Below are 12,520 nucleotides of genomic sequence, written 5' to 3'. Positions count from 1 at the left end.
AACAAAAACAAAATAAATTGAATCTCTTAGTGTACCGGACAACACTCTAACCAAGTGAGCCATTCGGCTAGGGCCCAATGCATTATTTTTTTGTTTTAAATGGCCAATTATCTTTTGCATAAATTTAAAATTGGGAAAAAATGTATTCTACACTTACCTGCATGTTTATCATTTCTTTATTCTTTGGGGTAGACTCAAGTTTTCACCTGGTATAATTTTCCTTATGTCAGAAGCAGTTTCGTATTTTTTGTAGCTCAAGTTCACTGCTAGTACTTCTTGCAGTTTTTGTTCAATACATTTTCAATTTGTTTTCATCTTTGAAAGATATTTTTGCCACATAAAAATACCAAGTTGATAGTTTTTTTCTCAAATACTTACAAAAGGTTGTTCTATTGTTAATGACAGCCAGCCTGCAAAATGGCCACCAGTGATCCTCACTCTTGGTGTTCATATTCGGATGATCCTTTCTCACACTGCATCAGGGCTTACCCACGTGATCAATAGACTGTGATTGAAATTACATGACATCACTTCTAAGACTGTTTTATGTAGTCTTCGCATCTTGCCCTGTGGTCCCTTGGATCCCTTACTGTGGACACAGCCACTCATCATGTCATGAGGATACTCAAGCAGCCTCATGAAGCAGCCCTGTTGGAGAGAAACAAGTTTGTCAGCACAGAAATCAGAGTGATGCACCTTGAGAGTGGATCTCATAAGGGACACTTGATCAGAGCTGCCTAAGTGAGCCAGTCTCAAATTCCTGACCCACAAAAATTGCGAGAGACAATATGTTACTATTGTAGTTTAACAACACTAGTGTCGAGGTGATATTTTCTGCTGCAGTAGATAGCTGATACAATTTCCTTTCACTTGCATAGATTTTGATGAAAAGGGGGCATTCTTTTTTTTTTATCCTCACCCAAGGACATTTTTCCTTTTTATTTTGTTCAGATAGAGTGGGAGGGAGAGAGAGGAAGAGAGAGAGAGAAACATTGACGTGAAAGGGACACATTGAGAGGCTGCCACCTACATGACCCAACCAGGGCTGGGGACAAACTGCAACTGAGGTACGTGCCCTCAGCGGGAACCAAACCCAGGTCTCTCAGGACCCCAGGCCGACACTCTAACTGCTAAGCCAAACCGACCAGGGCAGGGGGACAGTCATTCTTAACCTTGTTCCACTCTTTTGTTCTTTGGGTATCTTGAGGGTTTTGTCATTGGTTTTCAGATTTGATAATGTTGTGCTTCAGTATTTTCTCTTTGTGTGTGTGTGTGTGTGTGTGTGTGTGTGTGTGTATGTTGATCTTACGTAGTGTTTGTTAAAATTGTTGGACATTTGGAATATTTTTGGCCATCACTTCTTCAAACATATGTTAGACCATTTGATGTTGTCCTTCAGGACACTAGGGGTCTGTTTCCCTGCTTCCCTGTCCCCAGTTGTTTCTCTTTGTTTCATTTTCGATATATTTTTGTTGCATCAATTTTACAAATCTTTACTTCTGCAGTGTCTAATCTGATATTTATCCTATCCAATGGAATTTTTATTTTAAGTATTTTATTTTTCATCTCTAGAAGCTTCATAGGATTCTTATTTATTTATAACTTTAAAAAAATTAATTTACTTTTGTTACAGATGTTTCTCCTTTTGTTCCCCATTGACACCCTCCTCCCCATCCCTCCCACCCCGTCCCTGGCTTTGTTGTCCATGTCCATCGGTTATGCATATATGCATGTAAGTTCTGTGGTTTATCTCCCCGCCCCCAAGCCCCTCTTATTTATTTATTTTTAATTTTTTTCTTTATTGATTTTAAGAGAGAGAGGAAAGGAGAGAGAGAGATAGAAACATCAATGAGAGAGAACATCAATTGGCCACCTCCGGGCAAGCCCCCCACTGGGGATTGAGCCCGCAACCTGGGCATGTGCCCTGACCAGGAATTGAACTGGTGATCTCTTGGTGCATGGGTCAATGCTCAACCACTGAGCCACACCAGCGGGGCGGATTCTTTTTTATATCATCCATTTTTCTCCTCACATATTCATCTTTTTCTATAGATCCTTAAGCATTTTGAAAATATTTATACCTCTTTCACTATTCTTGCCTGCTAATTTGTCATGTCTTTTATTTCTGAATATATTTCTATTAACCTATCTCTCATCATGAATCGCATTTTCCTGCTCCTTATGTTTATTTTAGTAACTTTTTGAATGATGAACATAGTGAATTTTGCATTTTGAGTGCTGGATTTCATTATATTTCTTTAAACAGTGTTGGACTTTGTTGTAGTATGCAGTTAAATTATATGCAGATTAGATCAAAGCTTGCTTTAATAGTAAACATCTAGCATAGCTTTTTGCCTATGGTTAATTTTGTTTCCCTACAAAGCATGATCTCTCTGACATCTTGAATAAATTCACTTTGTATACATCAGCATCTCTTTACTTGGCTCTTGGGAACCTGAAAGATTCCCAGTTCTGTGTGAGCTCTGGTACTAATCTTGCTTCATAGCTGCTGGTAATTACTCTCTTTTTTTTAAATCCTCACCTGAGGATACTTTTTTTTTTTTTTTTTTTTTTATTGTCAGATAGAGTGGGAGGGATGGAGAGAGAAAGAGAAACATCAATGTGAGAGACACATTGACTAGTGGCCTCCTGCACGACCCAACCAGGCCGGGGACAAAGGCACAACCGAGGTAACGTGCCTTTGACAGTAATCAAACCCGAGACTCATTGGTCCGCGGGCCCAGGCTCTAACCACTGAGTGAAACCAGCCAGGGAGCCTGGTAATTACTCTTTCCCAGGAGTTACTATTTCTGTCTGTGTGGAGTTGTCAGCCAGTGCGCGTGAAGATTTATTCAGTTCAAAATTCGAGCAGACTCCAGAGTAGCTTCTTTCTCTATGTATCTCCCTCTTGTATTCTGCCATATAAATTACAGCCATCGCAATATCCCCACACTCTAGTCTGTCTCCCCAATTTAGTAAAACTCTAGGCCCTGCTTGGGTTCCCCTCCTTCCCTGTACTGTCCTCTAGGAGTTGTCTCCAGGCTAAAAGCTGAGGTAACTGAAGGGCATACCCCATCTGTTTCCCTTCTCTAAGGGAACACAGTGCGGTGCTGCCTCTTGGTCAATATCTGAGACTATTGTTTTTTTTGGGTTCACTGTTCTAGTTGTTTATGGTGGGAGGGTCATTCCAAAGCCTGTTACTATCTCATGACCAAAAGTGGAAGTTCTAACCAAAATGTTCTCATAAGAAAGAGTTAAGAAAACATCATTATTTTAAAAATAGTATTTGTACCCTCCTATATCTACATGCAAGTTTCATAATTTCAATGATTGTATTTGCAAAGTTCTCTGGAAAAGCCTATTTTTCATGGGCCCTGCAAAGACACACATTTCTGGTGTGGAGTAAGACCCACCAGACACGACTGAAACTCATCAGCACTGACGGTTTAGGGTCAATTCTCCTCCGGGGCTTGTGGACTTATTTCTAGAGTTAATCTTGGACAACAGGAAGGCCAGAGTTGCTAGTTTGTGCGTTTTTTAGGTCCTAGGGTTATGGTCTCATGTTCTATGTTGATTCCAAGTTTACTATCTCTTTTCTTAAGAAAAAGAAATCATGCCTTTTATGTTTTACTGCACCGAGATGCTATTTCAGTTCGATTTTGCACAGCTGAGTGCCAGTGTTGTGTGTTCCTTATGTTCTTACTGTAGGAAAAGAAAGCCTTGCAGCCACCTGGAGATAGTTTCTAGTTTGGATGAAATCCTTCTTCTCCTGGTAATAATAATAGGAATAATAATAATGATAACCAGGAATATAACATAAACAGTTTAAAATAGGAACAGAAATAAAAAATAGAAATAGTAATGAAACATGTATATTAAATGATTGTACTAACCAACAACTCTTATTACTGATATTCAGTGAATACTAAAGTATGAAGGATGGTAAAATGGCTTGCTAAAAGATATGTTCCCTTTTTGTCTCTACATTCCCTTCACTAGCCTAGGAGGGGTCTTCCTATGGAACCATCTGCCGTGTGATGAGATGTGCCAGTGTTTGTCTTGTGGAACATTGAACATGTGCATTTCCTGCATGTATTAGGAGCATTCCCTCCTCATTTCTAGTTGGTAAAAAATTAAAGCACAGTAGCTCTTCCCAGACATGATAATGGATAATGCCGCTGAATAAATCTATCAATTTTTATTTCTTATTTGTTCATTAGCCTAGAATCCCCCCCCCCTTTTTTTTGTAGTTTCACACTATATAGTTTCAGAGGAATTTTCTATTTGGGGAAAATATATTCCAGAAGGTTAACTCACTCATAAAGCTGAAAGACTATTTTCCTTTAAGCATTTATTATTTAAAAGAAACTAATTATCTTTAGAGAGCTAGGATAATTTACAATGATCTCTCAGGATGAATTTGTAGAGGCTTCCTAGGAAGATTTTTGATTGCTAACTACACTTATCTAATTTTTTATTTTAATAATTTTCTGTAAAATATTTAAACATGAATCATTTCAGAACATCATTGTAGCTTCTCCTGGGTTAGCTGTAGTTGTCTGTGAGCTGGGTGCTCCCTTTAACATTTATGGGCTCTACTGGGCTTTGTACCCCATAAGTATAAAGTTAAAAAGGAATAACTGTCCTATTTGGACATACGTTAAGACTCTAGTTGATTCTCTTTTCTTGAAAATAGAAGAAATATCATTGAACATCAGCTGGAAGAAAGACACTGAATTCTTTAAGTAAAGGAAAGACAATTTTAATATGCTTGGTTCTTTGACAATAGTTTTAAATAACAGGAGCTAATCACAGATCTGGGATAGTCATATTAGGCCCACATCGTAGATATATTAGAAAAACAGAGGGCAATCAAGTTCTGGAGCAATAACCATGCTTCTCTGGATGATTATTTGGTTGATGACTTGACATGCCTTTCTGATGACCTGACATGCTTCTCTGGGTCATTATTTGGTTACAAGATTAGGAAAGGACCACTAATTCTTGTAAACTAATGCCTAGTATGTAGGGAAAGCTCTATAGGGTTATTGTTTTGATTAAAATAATCCCTGGCTGCCTCCATAGCCTGTAATTCATCAGGAAATGGGGAGCTTGTATATACACGGAGGCTTGTTCTTGGTAACCTGTTTTCAGAGCTAAAACTATTTGCACCATAAAATGTTGTTTTATTTTATCACTAATCTAGAGACCCCTGAAGATGCCTCCTACAATGATTGACATGATCAATTCTTTTCAAGCTAAAAACATTCCTCCTGTAATTTGAATTTCACATTAGCTACATTTTCTCCTATCCTTTTCTTGTCTCAGCATAAGCCTTCAAACAGAAGAAAGAGAGCAAGACATTCAAGATGAATAAAGAAAGAAAAATGATGAGAAGAGAAGGGACCTGGTAAATAAGAAAGTTTATACACATTTTTCTGTGAGAACCGACTAAGAATTGTATCTCAAACGTTTTCATACACAATGTTCCATTATAAATATTATACAAATCGTTTTTATTTCCTCTTTGAGCAAGAGGCCCTCAAACAAGTGTTCTTTCTCTCTTTCCCTTTATCCCTCTTTTCTTCCTTTCTGATTTTAAAATTTCAAACTAATTGGAGAGTCTTTGTGTTTTTAAATGAATATTTCTAATTTTGTTTTACATTGTGGTCAGATATAGTCTGTACCATTTCAACAGTTTGAAATTGTTGAAACTTGCGTTGCTACCTAATATTTGGTTAGATTTTACAAATAGTCCACAGAAGCTTGAAAAGAATGTATACTCTGTAAATTTGGCATTTATAAAGATATTAAGCCCTGGCTGGTTTGGTTCAGTGGTTGGAGCATCGGCCTGTGGACCAGAGAGTCCTGGGTTCAGTTCTGGCTGGGGGTGCATACCTCGGTTGCCCCCAGCGGGTGGCAACCAATCGGTGTGTCTCTCACATCCATGCTTAAAAAAAGATATTAAAATGATTTTACTATTTATTCATTATTTTTATCTACCTAATTTTTTTTGGAGTGTAATCATTATGTTAATTTCTTCACATCTATAGTAATTTATTTTTAAACTTTTGAACTATATAATGACCATGTTATTTGGCATGTAACATTTAAGATAGATAATATTCATTGTGAACTTTCACTTAACAAAGTGACTATAATTTTTTATCCTCATCCGAGGATATTTTTCCATTTTTTGTACAGATAGAGTGGGAGGGAGAGAGAGGAAGGGAGAGAGAGACAGAAACATCGACGTGAAGGGACACATCGAGTGGCTGCCACCCGCACGACCAACCAGGGCCGGGGACAAACCGCAACCGAAGTACATGCCCTTAGCGGGAACTGAACCCGGGTCTCTCCGGACCACAGGATGACGCTCTAACCTCTGAGCCAAACTGGCCAGGGCTATTTTTAATGTTTTTTATTAAATTTCTACTTTGATATTGTAACCCATATTTTTTGTTGTTTTCTTTTTTATTGCAGTGAATATTAGCATAACATATCTTTATTCTGTTTTTTATCTTAACTTTTCTGGGTCACTTTATTTAGAGTATATAACTTGTTTTTTGACCCTAAGAATCTTTCTTTTCATAGTTGAGATTTTTGTAACATTTCATTTATTTATTTAATATGTTTTTTATTAATTTTAGAGAGAGAGGGTAAGAGAGGGAGAGAGAGAGAGAGAAACAGCAATGTACACACCCAGACCAGGGATCAAACCCTCAACCCAGGCATGAGCTTTGACTGGGAATCGAACCAGTGACTTGTTGGTGCATGGAATGACACCCAACCAACTGAGCCACACTGGCCAGGGACCTTGACATTTATTTTTATAACGAGTTTATTACTTATTTTATCTCATTTCATGTTCTCTGCTTTCTCTCTTTCATTTATTCTCTATCTAGATATAGCATCTGTGATTTTCCTTCTTTAAATTTCTTTCAGTCATTTTGTGTATTAAAGACATTTAGTTTTACTAATGATTCCTCTTAAATCTTTAGATATAAACTTTCTCAAGTTGTTAATATGGAGTGGTATTTAATGACTGCCACCTATTAAGAATTTTTTCAGGGATAACATCTTTCCATTTTTCAAGTTTTGGTTTGCATACTCTCGGAGTTTTCCCTAGATAATTACTGGATTGTTAAAACATTACTATCTTTTCAAAAATTACACTTACATCTTATTTTATCACCTGTTTGCCAAGTCATTTCAATTTGGTTATATGTTTTAATTCATGTGTCTGCGCCTTTCATAAAATTACACCTGCAACTGTGGCATTTTTATTTACACCTCCTCTTTGCCACTGGTACATATCCTCAAGTTATTTTTCTAAATGGTATATGGGTTGTATACTTCCTGAAGATTTGCAAATTCGATAAGATTTCCCGTTATCTCAGTATGAAAAGGACACTTTACTGAGTCATAGAACTCATGAGTCATGACTATTTCTCTTAAAAATTAATGTGACTCCTTTTAGTTTTGGCATTTAATGTTGCAGAGCAGATGCCTGACTCTAGTCTGTTTTTCAAAAATGCTGTTCTCATAGATCACCGGGAATGTTAGATGTTGCTGGGTGATGTCATCAGTCTGATCGTGCAGCGCCCTGAATTGGGGGAGGGGATGGGGTCACATGTGGGTCGCGGTGGGGCTGCCTCTGTACGTTTTCACAGAAGTTGTGTTTCTATTCTTTGTTGAAATTATTGCCCCTGAGGCCAGATTTTTTTCCCCCAAAGATAAATTTTTTAATTTAAAAAACATATGTTGCTTATCTACAAAATTAATCCATGATTTATGAAATGTATAAACAAAATTAGAGTTCAAAATGGTTTGTCTCCTTCTCCTGCCCAACTTCGTTCTCACTTACTAGAAGGAATTATTGATAAAGGTTCCTTGAGATTTCTTCCACATTTTGTCATATACAAGTATATCTGTATACTCTTTTTTTTTTCTTTCCTATAAATGAAAAGAAAAATGACAGCTTGTGGAGCCAGACTGAGTTTGGATCTCAGCTCTATACTATGTGTGTGCTCTTCGTCAAGTTACTTACTCTCCTCTGTCTCTGTTTCCTAATTTATGAAAGAGGGATAAATAATATTACCTATTTCAGAGGGCGGCTATAAGTACTTTTTTTTCTGTATTATTCATTATCTAAACTGGAACCTTTATTCTGATTTTTTACGTTTAGTTTTTTGTTTAGCCTGGGCTCTACCCCAAGTACACAGGATGAGTATAGCTTTCTCTGGAATCTTCCCAGGGGATTTTACCCACCAAATTGCAATAGTTACTTGACATTGTGGATAGCTATCCCTCTATAGTGTCCCAAATTACCTCTAATTTGGGCATGCATTTTAATATATCAGGAGAAAGTAGACAGGTAGGTAAAATGTTGGCTGAGAGGAAACTTGGAGCTAGCCGAGTTTCATTGCTGGTCCAGCTCCAGTTAGTTCCATAGAAAAAGTGTCTCCATGAGGAGTGGTCTTCATCTTTCTCATGGTCTTTTTAACCCTATTAGAGTGGGATTGAGGTCCAGCCTCCTTCCCTATCTGAGGAAAGTTCTTCTCTGAATCAGAATGAGTCTTTGAGAAACTGGGTAGGCAGGAAGCTGAGCTGCTGCAAGGTTTTCTGTTGTGCCCACAGGTTTGCTTTTCATGCCCTGCCCCTGCAGCCTCCAAGTCTGTCTTGTCCATTGCCCACCCTTACCTCTTGCCCTCATTCCTCATTACTGGTGATTGCTGGGAAATTTCTCAAGACTCGTTTGACTTTCTTTCCACAGCACAGGAAGCAGCACTTCCGGAGTGGGAACCTGAGTTGGCTCTTGGTGAGATCTCTTGATCCTGTTTCACCTTTACTTCATAGATCAGATAATCTTCCCTGTTTGTCTAAAACATGCCTTACTTTCAGCACCGAGGAAGTGTTTCTGGTATTTTACTTTTATGATTTTGTCTGTTTCTGGGAGGGAAATTTGTTGCAGAACAGAAAGAGTTCGTCCACCCAGAGCTAGCAGGGCCAAACCCTGGACACCAAGAATTAAGAATTGCAGTGGAAAAAGATTAGTTATTTTAATATGAATGGTGCCATCCAGAATAGGAAGCGAAAGCTCAAAAGCCTGAACTCCCCAATGGCATGTAGGTTACAGATTGCATAAGGCAAAATAACAAGACACTGGGTGAATGGTTTGGAGTTGTGCTGAGAGCAAATTGGTTTGAGGTGAGATAAGGGTGATGAATCATTTCTTCAAGTCTTGAGGACAGTTCTGAGGTCTGTTGCAGTGCCCCTGCAGAATCTAGTTTCATGAGAAAGGAGCCAGGGGGTCATTCCACCGTAGGGCTCGGGAACTGAAACATAACTTCGGTTAAGATGTTATCTTCAGCCTGCCAGAGGTCCAGACTGTCTGATCATTAGTCAGGTCTCCTGCTGACTCAAGTGTTGGTTGATTATTGGGGGAAAGGCTAGGTATGAGGGGTATATATATAGAGAGAGAAATATATTATTTCTAGAGCTAAAATTTAAAACTAGATTTAATCAAAGTCTTAAGAACCCTCTGCTCCTGATTTGAAACTAGTTGTTCCCTAGAATTTAAAAGATTACAGAAAAATTTTCATAAAAAATTGCAGTTCATCTTCTTCCTAAGAATTGAAAAGATTACTTTGCACATTCTTTTTTTGGGTCATGCTTAGCGTGTGGCTTAGCTCATTCAGTTTTTAAAAATATGTTTTTATTGATTTTTTAGAGAGAGAAAGGGAGAGAGAGATAGGAACATCGATGTGAGAGAGATATATCCATTGGCTGCCTCCTGCATGTCCTCTACTGGGGATCGAGCCTGTGACCCGGGCATGTGCCCTGACCAGGAATTGAACCAGGACTTCTCAGTCCATGGACAACACTCAATCCACTGAGCCACACCATCTGAGCCTCATTCATTTTTCTTTTTTTTTTTTTTTTATTATCCTCACCCGAGGACATTTTTCCATTTTTTGTTCATGTAGAGTGGGAGGGAGAGAGAGGAACAGAGAGAGAGAGAAACATCGATGTGAAAGAAACACATCGAGTGGCTGCCACCCGCACGACTGACCAGAGCTGGGGACAAACTGCAACCGAGGTACATGCCCTTAGCGGGAACCAAACCCGGGTCTCTCAGGACCGCAGGCCGACGCTCTAACCGCTGAGCCAAACGGGCCAGGGCTCATTCATTTTTCAATGAACTATATTAACTTTCTCTGGACTAGTCCCCCAAATTGGAGGGGGGATGCTTCTTTTTTATTGAATAATAATTATTTTATTGGTAAGTACATGGTTTCCGTGGCAATAATAAAGTCACTTGAACAGGAGACTATAAGTCAAAAGATTAAATACTTGTTAATCATCAGAAAATCTGTGGCCATGAGGGCTGTCATGTAGAACTTCAAAATCACTCAGAGGCCAAATCTCAAAGAACTATGTCCTCTTACTGGTCCATATGGAATGGGTGTCCACAGTACCTGGAACTGTAGAATTCTGTAGATTATTACCTTCTAACCAAACATGATCTGATGGCACATAACTATGCTTTTAAAGAAATCTGATGGACTATTGGTAAGGATTTTGTCTCCTTCCAAACCAATTACTCTTTCACAGGTATTTGATTTTAAATCACTTGGGCTTCTGCAAAGGCAATATCTGAATTTTGAATTGTAGGCTCCACCAATGGTCCAGAGCACATTACAGACAACTTTACCAACGTATTCAAGAGTGCAATGGGCCATACAATCTATTGACTAGAATAGCCAATAGGTTGAAAGGTTTTTCCTAGAACACCATGAAGCAGAGTTCTGTTTAGACTCTGCCATCATTGGCCATAGCTCTGTTCTATAATACATTCAATTTTGAGGATAGTTGCAGGGCTTCCAGAAAAAAGCATCTAATTCATGTCTTAAAGCATATATAGGTGATTTATGGCTTCCAGATTTCTTTGGCCCCAAAGAACTCAGGAGGTTCTCATCCAGAGCTCAGGTGGGACTTTCCATCTTGGGCCACTTATAAGAGGTACTCCTTTTTTGAGGCATGTCATCCACAATGCCCTAACTACAATAGCTCTAGAGGATGGGCATTTACCTGAGGGAAAAGAGAGTAAATGCAGTGAGGAGGCCTGTTTGCAACCCTGCTTATCCCTTGGTCCCTGGAAGCTGGCTGATGGCCTGCAGAGCATCATGTATTGTGATTGGCTTCACTCCATGATCTTAGCATCCCAGGCCTCACCTCCTACTCACTTACAGACGCATTTTATTTTGTAGAATATCTCTGGAAAAATATTTATCTCTCTGGCTTCCCTGTGCCCTTGAGGGTGCTGCTATTGGGTATCTTCCCCCATCAATCAGGTAATGAATACTCAAATCTTAAATATAGTGGAAAGATAAATCTATTGAAATATTAATATAATACAAAAGCAAATATAAAAGATTTTAGGATTATCTTTGCTGCTGTACATTATTGTTAGCACAGATGATGAGTTGACTCTAACAACAATGTTGACTCGTGCATTATATCAATAACTGCTCACCCCCTATTCCTTACCTAAATCCCTCACTGAAATGATTTCACAAACCAGTAGTCACATTTCAGCTGCTTTCAACTTTGCACTTTGGCGGTCTTTTTGAGTGTGATCTTTTAATCATTGCTACTAAGTGAGATTTAGATTTTAAACTATATATTTACATTACCTTTCTAAAGCATTTAACAATTTTAAATTAAATTGAAAAATAAATTAAATTTATTGGGGTAACACTGGTTAATAATATTATATAAGTTTCAAGAGTACAAAATACATCATTTGTATATTGGCATTGTGTGCTCACCACCTATATTTGACCCCTTTCACCCTCTTCATCCTACCCCACCAACATTTTTTTCTTTAAAAATGTATGCATTATAATTTATTTTTAAGCAATTAAGAGTGTGTTCTAATTTGGAACATTTTGGTTCTGACATTTAGTAAGCTGTTAGAGAAAACTGATGAGTGTAGCTTACTGTCTTCATATTACATCAGTTATTTAGTAAATTGAATGAGACTACACTAAGCTTATTTTTAGAATGTTCCTTCTTATAAATGTATTATCTATATCATGGAGACTTAGCAGCCCCACTAGTGTGGGAAGTGAACTCATCACATATCATCCTTTTTGTAGGGTCAGGTCTAATTGAAACTTAGAGAAGGAAGTAGGGTCCACTGCTGAAAACTCCCAGCGTTTCAACTAGAGGTATTTATAAACCTCTGAGTCAGAAATGATTCAGCACTGAAGCACGGGGCTGGCACTGGTTAAAGTGACAGTGGTGTGAGATGGAAGCTGAGACCACTTTTGGTTTTAATCTGTGGATACTGGGCATCATGAGTAGGCAAAACATAGCACAGCACTCCTTTCATCACAGGTTCATTTGTAAGCAAATTAAGACTCTTCCTCCCAATTGTTGTTGTTTTTTAAGTAATACAAACAGAAAAAAGGTGTCTTGTGTAAGTTAACTTGAAATGAAAATCTGAAGTCTA

At 38.2% G+C, this 12,520-nt stretch overlaps 1 pseudogene; it reads right to left on the bottom strand.

Moving 5' to 3' along the window:
- Window positions 1-10,359: 10,359 nt before the first annotated feature.
- On the bottom strand, window positions 10,360-10,900 carry LOC118627811 (annotated as a pseudogene).
- Between the last annotated feature and the right edge of the window lie 1,620 nt (window positions 10,901-12,520).

The sequence above is a fragment of the Molossus molossus genome, unplaced genomic scaffold (assembly GCF_014108415.1).
Source record: "Molossus molossus isolate mMolMol1 unplaced genomic scaffold, mMolMol1.p scaffold_m16_p_13, whole genome shotgun sequence".
NCBI classification, from domain to species: Eukaryota; Metazoa; Chordata; class Mammalia; order Chiroptera; family Molossidae; genus Molossus; species Molossus molossus.
Note: the sequence above shows the minus strand (reverse complement) of the source record. Positions and strands in the feature narration are given on the sequence as shown.